At 37.9% G+C, this 18,977-nt stretch overlaps 1 protein-coding gene across 1 annotated transcript in view; it reads right to left on the bottom strand.

Annotated features, from left to right (window-relative positions):
- The window catches only part of LOC138223970 (NACHT, LRR and PYD domains-containing protein 12-like), a 514,121-nt gene that overhangs the window by 448,055 nt on the left and 47,089 nt on the right, over positions 1-18,977 (bottom strand). The window lies entirely within an intron of this gene.

Raw genomic sequence — 18,977 nt, forward strand, 5'->3', positions numbered from 1 at the left:
ATTATATCGTTATTAATTTCTTTAGATACGCGATTCCATATTATATTCCCTATTAATCAAATTCTAAAAGTATGCTTGTAGACTCCGGTATCACGTTAGTTAAAGACTTCGATGCTTAAAATATTTAGGGAGAAATGGAATACTGGTGTGTATGTTTTCTTTAAAGTACCGAGACCAGCCATATACTGTATGTTTAAGTTCCAAAATTAATATCGTTTATGGCCTTCACACGCGTTACAGTATGCTCCTATTCTTTTTATGCTCAGCTACTAAGATTTCCCTTCAGTGGTAACATTCCATATAAATATTCAATACTTAAATGGGCACAGTTAAGACATTAAATATACATATACATACTGTATACAGTACAGTTTTCATACGGTAATATGTTTATGTTCCTAAATCAATCTCTTTTAGGAGCATGTGAAAGGCATGATGAATCGATTCTCAAAAATTACTGTACTTTGTATGATTGGAAACAAATGCGTGATTGCGAAATGCTGTGGTGTTACTTTTACAAAGACGGTCAATGAAAAAAAGAATGTGGACCAGGGCAATACTTTGAGTTTACAGCTTGTCCAAGGTCATTCATTATTAATACTATTAGTAATATCTACGTTAAAGACTTTGATGGCGACAGCTCAAACATGAGAGGTTGAGCTTTATTAGCTCCACCTTGCGGAAATTCCGGATACTATTATTTTACTTGTGGTATTACAAGGAGAACCTACGGTAACTCGCGGTAGACTGCGTAAAGCGCATCGCAAAATAAGCCGTATTGCCCGCTCGTTTTGAATGGCTGCATCTGTGGTTAGTTTGGAAAAGTTTTTACATGCTCCTTCTGACTATATTACAGATGCAGCCATTCAAAACGAGCAAGGTATTCTGCGGTACAACGCGGTGGGCGTGTCACATATCAATGCGTCATATCACAGCATACCGCATGCAAATTAGGTTATGTTAATAGTATCCGGAATCACCTTGTAAAACTGCCAGGTGGAGCTAATAAAGCTTACCCTCTCATGTACAGCATTTGAGCTGTCACCAGAAAGCGCCTGGTTACAAATCCCAGTCACTGCTGAAAGACAGTCATTTTCCAATTAAGAATTTAAACGACAATACTTTATTTTTTCATTGACAAAAAGTAACACCACAGCATTTCGTTGATCCGATAACATATCCGTTTCCAATCATACAAAGTAAGTTTTGAGAATCTCCGATTCACCATGCCTTTCCACGTGCTCATAAATGATATTAATTTAGGAATACAGACATATTATGTTAAAATCGCGTGTTTAATTAAATACTTTTATTGATTCATAATCTGACAAACATGGTGCATAATTGCGCATCATGCAAAATCCTGTTTCCCCGATTGTCAGAAAAAATAATTAGCTCACTGATATGTTTACGTAGAGGTTGTGAAAATTTTCACAAGTTGTGGTCTTTAAAATGCATTTGGTTTGAAGGCTTTCTGTGTTTCACTTGCGAAGATATGGACAAAAGAATATTCGAGCGTGGTAAAAAAAATGGCATAAAAATAAGATGGGAAAAATATTTTTTTAAATTTTTAAAAAATAAATAAAAAATGATATATAATGATGTGTTCCTGCTTAACTTAGACATTGCATGACTTTTAAACCTATAAAAACAGGTTTTGATAGTTAATAACCACTTTTTATGAGCAAAAAAACAGCTGATTTTTCTTCCTCGTGATCAGCTTAGAATCTGTGTATGCTGTAAGGTTTTTACTTCTTAATTAAACGTTTAAAATACACAAATTTCATAAAGACAACACACGTTTCGAATAGAAAAAATCATATTCTGTTGTATTCCTGGTATGTAGAACAGATCATCAGGTATTTTTCTCCCAATCAGAGGCTCTGAAAATAGCGTACCACCCACTTCGCTCCGTCAGAGAGAGGGAGGAAGCGCTGAGCTCTTTATTGCACAATGGCTGTTCTGCGTCTGCATTCATAACTTAGTGCTTAAAATTAAACAACGTAAATGTAAATCATTTTCTTTGACTTCTAAGTCCCTTAATTATCATTAAGCACAGGTTTCTCACCACTTAGACTACTTTTTGATACCATCATTAGACAAAGCAGGAACTTGTTGTACTTTCTAATGACATTACATGTGGAAAGATTACAGATTTTAATTGTCTTTTATTTTGTTATACGTTTTAGAAAAGTTTAATCTATACATACACCACAAAACTATTCTCGATTGTATTTCTTAATGCTATGTTACATTTAGTTCATTGTTTTGAACACATCTAATTTAGAAAGTTAGGTGTTAGCATAAACTATTAGTAATCAATAATATTAAATTTAGCACTGTAATACATTGTTGCACTTTTCCCCGCATCTTGTAATACCGTATTTTTATTGTTCAAATATGCATTAAATCTGACTACCAGAAAATAAGTTAAATACAAAATTAAAGAAAAACAGGGTAAAACATCATTCAAAATATTTTGCTAACAATGTTAACTGTTTATAAAAATAAAATGTATTAACTAAGGAATAGGATGGCAGTTTGTTAGTATGTTTTTTTTCATAAATACAACAGAACCAGATGTCTCAGTGGCTTTCAAAATTAAATTATGCATGCATCCCTCTGAACTAGAATTATAACTAAGTGATCCACGCATTTCTAATGGTAGCCAAGTGGTTAGTGTTGCTATCTTGCAGCACTGGGGTCCTAAGTTCAATTCCTGCCATCCTGTGTATGTGGAGATTGCATGTTCTTTTCGGGTTCCGTGTTTTTTCTCCTTATGTGTGATATGATTTCCTCTCGCACTCCAAAATATGGCTAGGTTAATGGGTAGGTGGGTATGGGTATGGGTAGGTTAATTGGCTTATGGAAAAAACTGGCCCTGATGCGTGTGTGTTTGTGTCTGTCTGTCCTGTGATGGACTGGCGCTATGTCCAGGGTGTATTCTGCCTTGTGTCTGTTGCTTATTGGGATAGGCTCCAAATCCTCTGTACTGGATAAAGAGAATAGAAAATGGATGGAAGTAAACACAGTGTTAGAAACCCACTATGAGATGGCAGCATATCACTGAGGATAAATGATTTTATAGTGCTGGCTTAAGGAAAGCCTTTCCACCTCTCTTGCACATCAGTATCCATACCTAGTTAGTTATTTAAACAAGTTGCCTCTAAATACAGATGCAGTCATTCAAAATTTTAGTAGCTGAGCATAAAAAGAAGAGGAGCATAACCCATCTGAAGGTCATAAACGATATTAATTTAGGAACATAAACATTACTGTATGTATGTAAACTGTACTGTGTATGGCTGGTCTTGGTAGTTTAAAGAAAAAATACACACCAGTCTTCCATTTCTCCCTAAACATTTTAAGCATGAAAGTTTTATGAAACGGTACCCAAATATGCGATTGCTGTATAGAATGAATTTTAATTTAAAAAAATTATTTAACACGAACATTAAGCTGTTTACATCTTCCGCCTGAGAACAGTCACCCGTTGCTACCCAATGCAGAAACACAGCCAGTAACTAGCAAAGAGAGGACATTAGCTACCCAATATGATAAAGAAATAAATGATTATTTTGTTTATTTCTTTTGCACATTTATTTGAACATTTCCATCGGTTGTACAAGCACTTGGAAACTGTCCAATCCCTAGTTCATCAGGCATTTTACCGGTCTGGCGCCGGTCTGTGTCTTCCAGGATATAATGCCAGCGAACTCTTGTTTTTATGTCCACTATAACAGACAATCTCCTTTGCTTTTAACCGAGCGTTTAATAATTTCCTAAAATGAAAATGATTTACTTTATTTCCCTCACGGGATCAATAAAAGTATCTATCATCTGTCTAAACTATGGGACAGAATTCTGGGGTCTCCCCATACCAGAGATTATGGTAGGGCTTCAGAATGGTGATTGGCTGACACCATCTGACACCCCTCTGATTGGAGAAAAAAGACGTGCTGGTTTGCTATACATACTGTACCAGGAAGAGGATGTCTTTCTATTCAAAACGTGTATTTTAAAAGTTTAAGAACTAAGAACCTTACAGCGTACACAGATTTCTAAACTGATCAGGATCGTTATCTTTGTCTTATGCATAATAATGTTCATCGCTCTGTCCAGCAAATTAATAATAAACTTTATTTTATATAGCGTTTTAAACGAATAAGTAATTAGATTGCTCATAAACCTAATCACTTGCTTTTTCTTTTTATTTAGGCTCAGATTTCAACTATAGATCGTATTATTAATAACCATAATAACAACCAACCAACAAAAACAACCATATAAACATAATACCAACCAAAAACATAGATAACAACCACAATACAAAATCAAATATATTGTAACGCAACGGGGGCTCAGGCGGGCACCCTTGCAGCATCAGGTCGGCCCCACACTGTCCGGGGCTCGAACCCGGGACTTCCGCGTCTCTCTACAGTGACCTAGCCCCGTGAGCTAAAGAGAGATCTCTCCACAGCCCAGTAGCTGTAGTCCTGCTATCACAGCGAAGGGCGGTGACGTCACCTGCTCTGGTACGCCGGCTCTTACACAGTGCCTGTCGGCCGTAAGCGTTACAATATCAAACCATTTTACTCTCGCAAAGTCCTCCAATTATCATAATCCCGCCCCTTATGCAAAACCAAACCTTCCTCCCATCCCAGTTTATCCTGTTTATCATAAACAAAATCCACCTCAATTTTCAACATAAAGCATTACACAAAATCAATACCTCAACACTCCATACTCAACAACGATAATTCACAAACAGCCAGAACATGTAACTACACATTCCCAAACAGACCTAATTTCCATAGCCCCGCCCCTTATGCAAAACCAACATCCCTCCCCTGTTCTCTCCCTCCCCTGGCGGTTGTAATTGTTTTTATTTTCAAATAAATTTTAGCAAAGTCATGTATTTTAAAAATCTTAAGATTTTTATATTTATGTCTTTATTTAGTTTTTTCATTAGTGACAAAGGCTAAACTTTCTTGGAAAAATGTCTTTTATGTAAACCATGTTTGCTATTAATTCATTCAGGGCTAAAATATGTTCATTGTCTTCTAATGAAAGAAGGGTTCCTTTCGCCGTAGTCGGGTTGAAATTAGAAGCTTGCCACGCCCGGACTGTTACACCAACGCATTAGCATGTTAAAGCGATTTCATTGAGGAGCCTAGCCTTTAACTAGTAAGTACTGTACTTACTGGGTTTTTGAGGGGGGGGGAGGTGTCTTTCGCTGGAAATCTCGCCTCCTACTTTGAAAATACCCGTGAAACTGGTTCAATTCGTCACAGCCAGCACTCCTGCAGAGAGGGGGGTTGTACTTGCAGTGTATACAGTACACGCGTTATGCTCTTCGTTAATGTCTAAGCCGGAACATATCATTATATCTCATTTTGTATTTCTTAAAAAAAAATCGTTTTCCCAGCCTAACAGTTTTGTTTTTAACCTGTAAAGCGCTTTGAGGAGCCACCTTTAAAGGCGCCATATACAATAAAGTTCATTATTATTACTATTGTAAATTTGCTGGACAGAGAGGTGAACATTATTACACAGAAGACAAAGATAGCGATTTACGTTGCATTGTGTATCGTGCTGCTTTAATACAGTTTAAATAATTAAAAGTCTAAACAGTATCAGCTTTATTTATGGGTTTTAAATAAAGGTGATTTAAACGCGATTTAAATCAATATAAATGTTTATATTGTAACGCATAGGTGACTATTCATTGTTATTAAAATGACTTAAATTCGATCATGTTGTGATATTTAGAAATATACATTTGTTTGGTGCGAGTGAAGTTTTATTTAATCTCTGAGCCATACTGATTCTTCTGGAAGCCAGTTTCCACCAGGGAGTAAAAAAAAAAACACACTATGGTATTCTCTCCAATGCAGTGCAGTTAAAAACATACCTCTGATGCTGCTCCTAAATGAATATCATTTATGACCATCAGAAGCTTTATGCTCCTTTTCTTTTTTCCAGTGGATTGAACAGGGAGAGGCATTTCATGATGTACTTTTCACTGATGAAACAACAGTGGCTCTGGAACAGTTTTCAACCATGTCGTTTTATAAAAAGAGGAGATATGTACACGTTACTGAAGCTAAAAGTTTAGCCTTTGTCACTAATGTAACCACTAAATAAAGACATATAGAAATCCCTACGTTACAGACTGTATATGGCTGGTATTGGTAGTTTAAAGAAAAAATACACACCAGTATTCCACTTTCTCCCGAAACATTTTAAGCATCAGAGTCTTACATGTGGTTATTTCGGAAACGTTTGTACGTGCTCCTTCTGACCATGTTACTGTTTACTGTTACTGACCATATTAAGTTTAAGTGCCTGTGGGCACTTTTCCTGTCCGTGGGGGGTGGACCGTCTTTCATTAGATGGTTAGTCTGTTCTACTCTGAGAATGTAGAGGGGGTGGAAAGTGCCCGCGGTCATTTAATTAGTATTAAAATTCGCACTGATTCCCTTGCGAAGATACAGACATAGGAATATTCGTGCGTGGTCAAAAAATGGCATAAAAACAAATATACCCCCCCCCCCCCTCTCTCAATTCAATTCAAGCTGCTTTATTAGCATGACAGATGGGTACAATCAGTGTTGGGTATTTACTTTGCTTTGAGATGCCACTTTTAAAGGTGGTATATAAAATCAAGGCTTTAACTTGCTTTAACTCCGCAAGTCTGAGTTCTTGTGTCTGTCCTATCCGAACCTGAAAGTATTACAATATGTATCTTTATAGCAGGTGGTGTACAGCTTTTTAGTATAGATTACACTTTTCTAAAATGTATTTAAAAAATAAAAACGATTACAATCTAATCTTTCCACGTTTGATCCCAAAATAAATCTAAACGGGGAGAAAGTTATGCTGAAAGTTTATTAAGATACTTAGAAGACAAAGATATCAATTTATGTTGCATTTGTCTGATTGTGAATCAAAAAACATATATATTTAAACCCGCATTTGCGATTTAAATCAAAACGTTATTTAAATCAATATAAATGTTTATATTGTAACGCCTAGGTGACTATTCATCGTTATTAAAATGACTTAAATTCGATCATGTTGTGATATTTAGAAATATAAATTTGTTTGGTGCGAGTGAGGTTTTATTTAATCTCTGACTCAGTGATGGCCTGGCATGGTGAGGTGCGCTGGCAGCTATGTGGTGTGACACAGTGGTGGCCTGACACGGTGAGGTGCCCTGGCAGCTGTATGATGCAGTGGTGGCCTGGCACGGTGAGGTGCGCTGGCAGCTGTGTGATGCAGTGGTGGTCGGGTATGTAGAGGTGCACTGGCAGCTGTGTGTTGTGACGCAGTGGTGGCCTGGCACGGTGAGGTGCGCTGGCAGCTGTGTGATGCAGTGGTGGCCTGGCACGGTGAGGTGCGCTGACAGATGTGTGGTGTGGCGCAGTTGTGGCCTGGCACGGTGAAGTGCGCTGGCAGCTGTGTGATGCAGTGGTGGCCTGGCACGGTGAGGTGCGCTGGCAGCTGTGTGGTGTGACGCAGTGGTGGCCTGGCACGGTGAAGTGCGCTGGCAGCTGTGTGGTGTGACGCAGTGGTGGCCTGGTACGGTGAGGTGCGCTGGCAGCTGTGTGGTGTGACGCAGTGGTGGCCTGGCACGGTGAAGTGCGCTGGCAGCTGTTTGGTGTGACGCAGTGGTGGCCTGGCACGGTGAGGTGCGCTGACAGCTGTGTGGTGTGATGCAGTGGTGGCCTGGCACGGTGAGGTGCGCTGGCAGCTGTGTGGTGTGACGCAGTGATGGCCTGGCACGGTGAGGTGCGCTGGCAGCTGTGTGGTGTGACGCAGTGATGGCCTGGCACGGTGAGGTGCGCTGGCAGCTGTGTGGTGTGATGCAGTGGTGGCCTGGTACGGTGAGGTGCGCTGGCAGCTGTGTGCTGTGACGCTGTGGTGGCCTGGCACGGTTACATGCGCTGGCAGCTGTGTGGTGTGACGCAGTGATGGCCTGGCATGGTGAGGTGCGCTGGCAGCTATGTGGTGTTACGCAGTGGTGGCCTGACACGGTGAGGTGCCCTGGCAGCTGTATAATGCAGTGGTGGCCTGGCATGGTGAGGTGCGCTTGCAGCTATGTGACGCAGTGGTGGCCTGGCACGGTGAGGTACGCTGGCAGCTGTGTGATGCAGTGGTGGTCGGGTATGTAGAGGTGCACTGGCAGCTGTGTGTTGTGACGCAGTGGTGGCCTGGCACGGTGAGGTGCGCTGGCATATAATGAATATATTCATGTGCATCCAACACACAGTTCAACGCTAGCAACTACACAAAATCTAAAATATGAGCTCTACTTGCCCCTTACAATACCAACAGTACCAGCTAACTTTAGTAGTGACATTTTCATGGAGCTTTTTAACAATACAATTTACAACATCAGACTTCAGACACAATTAAACAGGCCTAAAAAAAGTCTGGTACAAACATTTTCAGCATGGTGAAACATGGTGAACATTTCCACCACTGCGTCACACCACACAGCTGCCAGCGCACCTCACCGTACCAGGCCACCACTGCATCACACAGCTGCCAGCGCACCTCACCGTGCCAGGCCACCACTGCGTCACACCACACAGCTGCCAGCGCACTTCACCGTGCCAGGCCACCACTGCGTCACACCACACAGCTGCCAGCGCTCTTCACCGTGCCAGGCCACCACTGTGTCACACCACAAAGCTGCCAGCGCACCTCACGGTGCCAGGCCACCACTGCATCACCCACCTGCCAGAGCACCTCACCGTGCCCGGCCACCACTGCATCACACAGCTGCCAGCACACTTCACCGTGCCAGGCCACCACTGCGTCACAACACACAGCTGTCAGCGCACCTCACCGTGCCAGGCCACCACTGCATCACACAGCTGCCAGCGCACCTCACCGTGCCAGGCCACCACTGCGTCACAACACACATCTGCCAGTGCACCTCTACATACCCGACAACCACTGCATCACACAGCTGCCAGCGCACCTCACCGTGTCCGGCCACCACTGCGTCACAACACACAGCTGCCAGTGCACCTCTACATACCCGACCACCACTGCATCACACAGCTGCCAGCGCACCTCACCGTGCCAGGCCACCACTGCATCACACAGCTGCCAGCGCACCTCACCGTGCCAGGCCACCACTGCGTCACACATATTTCAGCGCCATATATTTCATGGATATTATGGAATATAATGGATGGATATCTTAGTTATCTTTCTAGATCACAGGTTTGCATGCATAATTTAATTTTGAAAGCCACTGAGACATCAGGTACTACTGTTGTATTTATGAAAAAGAAACAAAACAAAAAACATACTAACAACTGTGCCATCCTACTCCTTAGTTAATACATTTTATTATTCATAAACAGTTAACATTGTTAGCAAAATATTTTGAATTATATTTAACCCTATTTTTTCTTTAGTTTTGTATTTAACTTATTATATGATAGTCAGACTTAATGTATATTTGAACAATGAAAATATATTTTTACAAGATTTTACATTAAGCACTTAAAATTAATATGGTTAATAATAGTAAACTGTAACATGCTGTAACAAGATCGGTTAAACTGCAAAGAAAATGCTTTCAGAGAAAATGTTTCAGGTGTGAAGAACATAGATCTCCAATGTAATTTCAACCAAACCTGTTCCCACACACCCTGCCCCCACTACCATTAGAATATACACAAAGCACTCAAATCTTTCGAGCTAATGATCAGGTGACCCGAGAGAGAGCGAGAGAAACACCAAGGGGTGCGGAACCAGGGAACTATTTACATGGAAAACGGGCGATCTCCCCAGACTGTCCGCCCGTTTCACTGTTACCTGGATACCTCTTTATTTAGAACTCACTAACACTGATTTTTAGTTTAGAAGGATTCAAGTAGGGTTTTAGATGAAAGGCAGCGACCTTAATCAAGCCCAAATCATAATTGAACCCATTCAGAGCCTACATTACATTTTAGCGTTTCATTCTGAGCAGAAGACCCTCACACCTGAAGAAGGGGGAGGTGTTTTACGCTGGAAATCTTGCCTGCTTCTACTTTACAACCGGAGTGCTGGCTGTGACGAATTAAACCGGTATTACAGGTTTCAATCACAGACCATGTGACATGGGAGTCAGGAAACTAACACACAGCGCCACGGGATTTGATAACGCTATAAAAACGCTATAAAATAATGTGACTTGGCACAGAACAAGTTTACAGCACAGTACAATAATAAATGCTGACCATGACTTTAGAAGCATAAATTGCCTTACACTCAATTTAAACACAAGCTGTCTTTAGCCCTCTAAGCTGGTTCATACAGAAATGTAGAGATCCAGGCTCAGAACACACAGCTTCATTAGCGAATACATATGCAGGACAACTAGAGAAGACGTTTTACAGAGGATGGATTTTTAGAAACATCCCATCAGTGACATCACTGAAGTCAACTCCTACTGTAGGTACTGTAACTGTCGTGTGGATAGTTTCACAAGAATCAGACAAAGGTTTAAGCATCGCTTGTTCTAGATAAAACTGCAAAAAAAAAACAACAACCCATAATGTACTTCTTTGCGGCTCTGTTTGCCCAAATCATATATTCACAACGTGAAATCTAGAAAATAATATTACGTAACCAAAATCCGCAATATGGAAACAGAACCTGTGTAATTGTTGATAGATGATGTACTCGTAACATTTTTTCAAGACGAACTACAACATTTAAAAAATGACTTGTATGTACTTGATATCTCTAATCAATCCACGGGTCTCAGCACAAAACGAAACTAAAACGCATACCGTTTCGCGCTTCTTATTAGTTGCTCAAAAGTAATTTGACTGTATGAAATGCATAATATAAACCTAGAAACATATACGTGAGCAGTACTTAAGCACTGTAGTATCGGTGTTAAGACATACCTCTCAAATACTGTAAATCAAGTTAAAAATATCTCAAGACCGATTCTGGTCATAATGAAACCATGTTTCGTGTATGTTTTCTTTAAAGTACCGAGACCAGCCATATACTGTATGTTTATGTTCCAAAATTAATATCGTTTATGGCCTTCACACGCGTTGCAGTATGCTTCTATTCTTTTTATGCTCAGCTACTAAGATTTCCCTTCAGTGGTAAAATTAGATATGAATATTCAATACTTAAACGGGCACAGTTAAGACATTAAATATACATATACATACTGTATACAGTACAGTTTGCATACGGTAATATGTTTATGTTCCTAAATCAATCTCTTTTATGAGCATGTGAAAGGCATGGTGAATCACTGTACTTTGCATGATTGGAAACAAATGCGTGATTGCGAAATGCTGTGGTGTTACTTTTACAAAGACGGTCAATGAAAAAAAGAATGTTGACCAGGGCAATACTTTGAGTTTACACTTAAAGCTTGTCCAAGGTCATTCATTATTAATACTATTAGTAATATCTTCGTTAAAGACTTTGATGGCCACAGCTCAAACATGAGAGGTTGAGCTTTATTAGCTCCACCTTGCGGAAATTCCGGATACTATTATTTTGCTTGTCGTATTATAGAGAATTTACGGTAACTCGCGGTATTTACCGGTAGCTTGCGGTAGACTGCGTACAGCGTACCGCAAAATAATGCGGTATCGCTGCGCATTTTGAATGGCTGCATCTGTATAAACATCTTAAGATGCTGGCTCTGTGGATCAGCATCAGCTATGTTTGCCCAATCCTTCATTTCATGTGCATCCAACACACAATTCAATGCTAGCAACTACACAAAATGTAAAATACAATCCTCATTTCAGGATCTACAGTATGGAAACATACAGTCTGTTAACTTCACCATCTTCCTCTGCAGTCTTTAACATCTCCTGTCATCTTGTCAAAAGTATGCCTAACTCCATTAGGAAGTGTTCTTGTTATCAGTGTATTCCTCAACTTTCCCAAAATTATCTTTTTCCTACTTACATCACTAGTCTTACATCCTGCAATAACTCAGCCAACACTTAAATCCCACCACTGGCCACCCTAGAGCTCTGAATTTGTATCCCCAGTGATATCAGAGTCACCTCCCCTGAGTGCATTTAAATTTAACCTCAAAACCTCTCTTTTCAGAAGACATAGTGTCTGTATCTGCTTCATGTTCCAATTTTGGTAGCACTTCTAACTGCTTGTCTTTCTTATACAGTATGTATTTACTTTGTAATCTGTGGTCCTTATAACTGTTTTTACACCTGCTATATTGTTTTGAGATGCCACTTTTTAAGGTACTATATAAAATAAAGCTTTTTATTATTGTTATAGAGAAACATGATCAGATTTTCCCTGGTTCAGAAAAAAATATACTAGTTTGTCACTCTTCTCACACCCTCTTTGCTAAACGGCTTTTCATCCTAATCTGATCAATCTAACTGCCTATTTTCTGTGCTTCCTCTATCCTGCTAGATTTGCAATTATTCTGAAAATTTTCTTCTTGAAATAACTCATTTCTAAATACTTTTTTTCACTGTTAACATCTTGCAGCAACTCTGCAACAAAATATACACTTAGCTCAACCTGACAGTTCATCCTGCTACCAACATTGAATCAAAAAAAGCTTAAGATTTCTATATCCATGTCTTTATTTAGTGGTTTCATTAGTGACAAAGGCTAAACTTTCTTGGAAAAATGGCTTTTAAGTGTTGCGGAAAAACTGACTTGCTTTAACAAAATATATTTACAAATCCTTTCACCTGCTCCATTTCTAAAACTTTTTGCTCATGTGCATTTTTGTATTTTTTACACCTCTAGCACTTTAACATCCTTCATTTTCATTTGCCTTAATTTAAACAATATTGTTTGCCCAGCCTAAGAGGGGGGGTTTGCTCTCATTGACAGCTGACGGTCCTCCATACACTTAAGTGAAAAATTAATAACGCCAATGTAAAAGTCATTTTTACAATTTGTTAATAATAAAAATGTTAAGTTCTCTAAAGCTTTCTCAGTCAAGTATGATAATTCACACAGGGAGCTGTGTAAGCATGCGCAGGCAGCAAAAGATCAGCTAAACAGGGAAGAAACACTTTCAGAGAAAACAGTGTTTCAGGTGTGAAGAATACAGATCACCAATTCAATTTCAGTCTAAACCTGTCCCCACACACTCTGCCCCCACTGCGTTTAGAATATACACAAGGCACTGAAAGCGTCACAGTACTGTAGATGATCAGGTGTTTCGCAGACATAAGCATAGTATGTAATTCAGGCTTTTTGAACTTACACCTGGAGTGCACCAGGTATTAGATCTTGTTTATATTAAAGTTATATCACTGGGCAGTGGTGGACTGTGCGCTATTTTGTCAGTAACCTGCTAATCTGCTTAACAACTGTAGAAAACATTATTTTATTTTTTTACAGAATGTGTGTTAAGTTTACAAAATTAAAGTAAAATAAAAATAAAAGGAACAAGTAATAGGTTTATTCCATGCTGAAAAGAGAAGAGAGAAAACGCAATGTTTCGGCTGTGAAGCCTTCTTCAGGTGTGAGGGTCTTCAGCTCAAAATGAAAAGCTTGGAGTTTGTAATATAGGGCGCTCTGAACGAGTTAAACTTTGATGCAGGACAAATAAATGTATTTCCCACAAGCTATACTCGTTCTCTCCGATGCAGTGCAGTTAAAAAAATATCTCTGATACAGTTCCTAAATAATATCGTTTATGACCATCAAACACTTTATGCTCCTCTTCTTTTTATGCTCAGCTACTAAAATTTCCCTTTAGTTTCCCTACCGGCCATGTAGTACACGGCATTGTGGAATAATAGTTTATTTTAAAGGGAACATAGAGAAACTAGGAACTAGAGAAATCTTTGTTTACGCTCTGTTTCACTTTTTTTCTCTCACCCACTGCGATTCGTACAGAAGGGTTAAAAAGAAAGTCAGGCAGGCAGGGGGGAGGATGAGTTGTGAAATTGTTACCTGTCCTGGATAAAGCGGTTAGAAAATAGGTGGATTTACACCTGTGAAAATTTTAATGCGATACGGAAGACATAATTAATAATAAATGATCTTGTACGGCCTGTAAACTGAAAATGTATGAAGAAGACACGTTGCGTATCGCCTCTTTCTACACTTGGAAGAATATTCCAATGTTAATGCGACACTGAAGATATTATTAATAACCTTTTAAATCTGAAGGGAGATCTAAAGGGATCCACAAAGTACAGGTTCCTGCTACTGTAGCTATCAGAGGGAAAGACGGTGACATCACCGTGCAGGCGAGCAGACATTGTCCAATAATACTCCTCTTGTGTTTAATTTTTAGTTAAGCAGGAGTTGAGCTACAGACCATAAAAAAAACAGGATTCACTTTTTTAATATATTTAATATTCAAATATTAAGCTTGATATGGACAGAAGGAGCACATAAAAATGTTTCTGAAATAACCACATGTAAGTCTTTGATCCTTAAAATGTTTAGGGGGAAAGTGGAATACTAGTGTGTATTTTTACTTTAAAATACCAATACCAGCCACCTACCCTGAGTGCATTTAAATCTTACCTCAAAATCTTTCATTTCAGAAGTTGTATTGTCTGTATCTGCTTCATTTTCTAATTTTGGTAGCACGTCTAACTGCTTGTCTTTCTTATATGTATTTACTTTGTATTTTTTCTTTAAAATACCAATACCAGCCATATACAGTTTGTAACGTAGCAATTTCTATGTCTTTATTTAGTGGTTACATTAGTGACAAAGGATAAACTTTTAGCTTCGGAAACACGGAAGCCGTATGGCATACGTTTGTAATGACAAAATAGTATCGATAATATTTATTGTCAGTAATGATATCAGTAGCAGTTTGAAATTGTTCGTTGTTATTAATAAATGACTTGGCTTCGAACATGTTGTGATATTTAGAAATATAAAAAACGTCAATATGGAGTCCATAATATTTGCTATTTTACTTTTTCAAAGAAATGTTTATTTGTTAAAATGAAACTCATGGTGATATAGTAGGTGGGTCTGAACACTCAACCCCAGGCATATAAGTCAGTCACTTAAGCCATCATGCCACAAACACAATCACATAAAAAAATATCGATAGAAAGTCTTATACTACAGTTTGTGCTACAGTACATGAATATAATTATATCTTCATTCATTTCTGTAGATACGCAATTCCATATTATATTCCCTATTAATCCCTATTCTAAAAGTATGCTTTTGTTTACTCCAATAACGAGCGTATTTGTAGAAAAGGTTAAAACACTATCAGTTTTCACAAAGTATATAAACTTAATATGGTCAGAAGGAGCCCGTAAAAACGTTTCTGAAATAACCACATGTAAGACTCTGATGCCTAAAATGTTTAGGGAGAAAGTGGAATACCAGCCATATACAGTTGACATAATATGTTTATGTTCCTAAATTAATATTGTTTATGATCATTAGATGCATTATGCTCCTCTTCTTTTTGTGCTCAGCTACTAAAATTTCCCTTTAGTTGTAAAATTACATTTTAAAACATACACAGTACAGAGATTAAATGATTAAAGGATTAAATCTTTTCAATACCGACCAATGCACCACACGTGCCCCTGTCAGTCATTTTGGCCAGCCAATCACATACCGTAGTACGCTGCGTGCGTGCGGTACGGGTTTGTACCATGCATTTTGAATGGCTTCATCTGTAAATTTACTGTATATACTTTGGAAAAAGTAATAATGTTTTAACCTTTTCTGTGAATACTTAAGCTTGTTATCGCAGTAAAAAAAACGCGTACTTTTTAGAATTTGATTACTAAGGAATATAATATGGAATCACGTATCTAAAAAAATTAATAGCGATATAGTTGTATTCATATACTGTAACTCAAATCCTGCCGAACAAAAAATTTGACACAAGAAGAGTATTTTTGGACAAGGTGAGGCTCTGGCGAAATTGCTCTGTAAACTGAAGTTATAGAGAAGATTTTCTCTCCCAGCCTCAGCAGCAAACAGCAGATAATTGTTTTCTTCCTTTATTAGCTGATCTATCTGCTGCTATTAAAAAGACGGGCGTGATTTTTAAGCAGCAGACAGATTAGGCAAAAAAACAGGCTTTTGAGCGCAGTGGGGGACATTCGGAATGTGATTTCACAGATGCTTTTGTTCTGTCTTGCATTGTCAGATTGTGAATAATTAAAAGCATTTTTAAAATAAATATAAGGAAATCAGCAATCAAATGTCCTTTTTTTCCAAAACACTCGTATTTTCATACTGTAGTTTGAGTCTTTGTGTAAGCTGTAAATTCTTTTTACTTCTTAATTAAACTTTTGAAACACTTTCCGCCCATTCCGTACAGAAATAAAATCATGTTTTCTACAGGTGTTAAGCAGATTAGCAGGTTGCTGACAAAATAGCTCACCGTCCCCCACTGCGCAGTATAACTTTAAACGGACAGGAAAAAGAGCATTTTCAGAGAGCAATTACGTTATGTTTATGCAGAATAAGTTATTAGATTTATGAGCAATCTAATTTCTTATTCGTTTAAACAGTGACGTTTCAGCTGCATACTCAGGTGAGCCCGAAAGTGCTACATTATTAATAACGTCTTCCGTATTGCATTAACATTGAAATGTTCTTTTTAACAAGAGGCGATGGGCATTTAGGTAGATTGCCAGGGAAAAGGATTTGTAAATATATTTTGTTAAAGCAAGTCAGTTTCTTGCAAAACATAAAAGACATTATTTCCAAGAAAGTTTAGCCTTTGTCACTAATGAAACCACTAAATTGGTTAAAATGGGAACAGGTGAGGCAGGCAGAGGGAAGGGGGAGGCATCTTCCCACCTCTATGACTAAAGAAAGTGTCAAAGAGAAATGTCTTGAGCGACATACAGAGCCAAAAACGTTTGGTGCGGTCTTCTCTGCTTTAAAGGTACACTCATTGTGGATGAATTTTCACCTCAAACGTTTGCCCACCAGCTAACACAGAGAAGCACACTGTACAAAATGTACTTGCAAGAATAGCGTTTACAAACAAAAAAAACAAGCTTTATACTGTTATACTACACAGTGTATTAAAACACACTATGGTCACTACACTGCCCACTAAACCTCTTTCCCACAATTTCACGGGGGCAAGGTCACGTAGCTGATTCACAGCTGGATACTAATTTTTCTGGTAAAAATTCAGATATTTGTCAACATATTTACTTAAATTAACCATCTCAGTATTTCTGCATAATTAAAATATTTATGGTGAAGGTGGAAGGTTGTGTACGTTTGTAAAACTGAGCAATCTTCCTTTTATAAAATATACCAACTTCTTCACGTTTAATGCTTAACATGCTGTAATACAGTTTACAATGATTAAAAGTCTAAACAGTATACAACTTAAATTCTTATCTCTATTCATATAACTATCAAGTGGTATTAAATAAAGACAACTTTTTTGTATAGATGACACTTTTCTCAAATTTATTTAAAAAAAATGATTACAATCTATTTTTCCCACGTGTGATCCCATTAGGAAATACATTACACTCCTGCTGTGTTTAACGATGGTATGAAAAATAAATTTAAATGGTGAGAAAGCTGTGCTTAAAGTTACCTAAGGGACTTAAAAGACAAAGATAACGATTTACAATGCATTGTCAGATTGTGAATCAATAAAGGCATTTAATTAAACACGCGTTTGCGATTTTAATCAAAATGGGGGTAATGGGGGTAAATAAAGCACATGCCTAATCCATTAGGCCACAGAAGTAATCACATGGTAAGGAGTGAAACTGATACAGACATTTCCAAAGAAAGTGTACTACTGTGATAATTTGAGCTATAGTATATGAATATAATTATATCTTTATTAATTTATTTAGATAAGCAATTCCATATTATATTCCCTATTAATCAAATTCTAAAAAGTATGCGTGTTTTTACTGTAATAACGAGCATATTCGCAGAAAATGTTCAAACACTATAATTTTCTACAATGTATATAAACTTAATATAGTCAGAACAGGCACATAAAAACGTTTCTAACATACCCACATGTAAGACTTTGATACTTAAAATGTTTATGAATACTGGTGTTTTTTTTATTTAAACTACCAATACCAGCCATATACAGTTTACATAATACGATTATGTTCCTAAATTAATATCGTTTATGTGCATGTGAAAGGCATGGTGAATCAGAGATTTTCAAAACTTAATTTGTATGATTGGAAATCAATACGTGATCAGAAGTGCTTTGGTGTTACTTTTTGTCAATTAAAAAATAAAGTATTTTCGTTTACAAAGACGGTTACAAAGGAAGTGGACCACGGTAATACATTGAGTTTACAGCTTGTCCAAGGTCATTCATTATTAATACTATTAGTAATACCTTCGGAAAGACTTTGATGCATAAAATATTTCTGCATAATTAAAATATTTATGATGCAGGTGGAAGATTGTGTACTTTTGTCCAACTGAGTAATCTTGCTTTAATAAAATATACCAACTTTTTAATGTTTAATGATTAACATGCTGTAATACACAGTTTAAAATTATTAAAAATCTAAAGAGTATACAACTTAAATTCTTAATTTGAAAAAGACTGTCCTTCAGCAGTGATCGGGATTCAAAACCGTGTGTTTTCTGGTGACAGCTCAAATGCTGTACATACTGTAAGACGTTAAGCTTTATTAGCTCCATCTGGCAGTTTTACAAGGTGATTCCTTGTTTTACCGCAGTTTACTCCGTGTATTTTAAATGGCTGCATCCCTATATACAGTATGTGTAAAAAAGATGGGCAAAGTGGGAAAGATTGCATGTCGAGATGTCTAATATGTCATGTTAGTATGTAATGAGATGTTAACAAAGAAACCACACACAGCAACTTGTATAAAATCACTTAGCAGTTTTTTATCTTTCTATATGCCCTCTTTCTTTCTCGTTTTGTACTTCCTAGGTGTTAATTTTTTCATGCATGTGAAAAAGCAAATGTTGTGTCTCAGCATTAGCACATAAAAAAAAACAAAAATCACCAG

Source organism: Lepisosteus oculatus, chromosome 18 (assembly GCF_040954835.1).
Source record: "Lepisosteus oculatus isolate fLepOcu1 chromosome 18, fLepOcu1.hap2, whole genome shotgun sequence".
In the NCBI taxonomy this organism is placed as follows: Eukaryota; Metazoa; Chordata; class Actinopteri; order Semionotiformes; family Lepisosteidae; genus Lepisosteus; species Lepisosteus oculatus.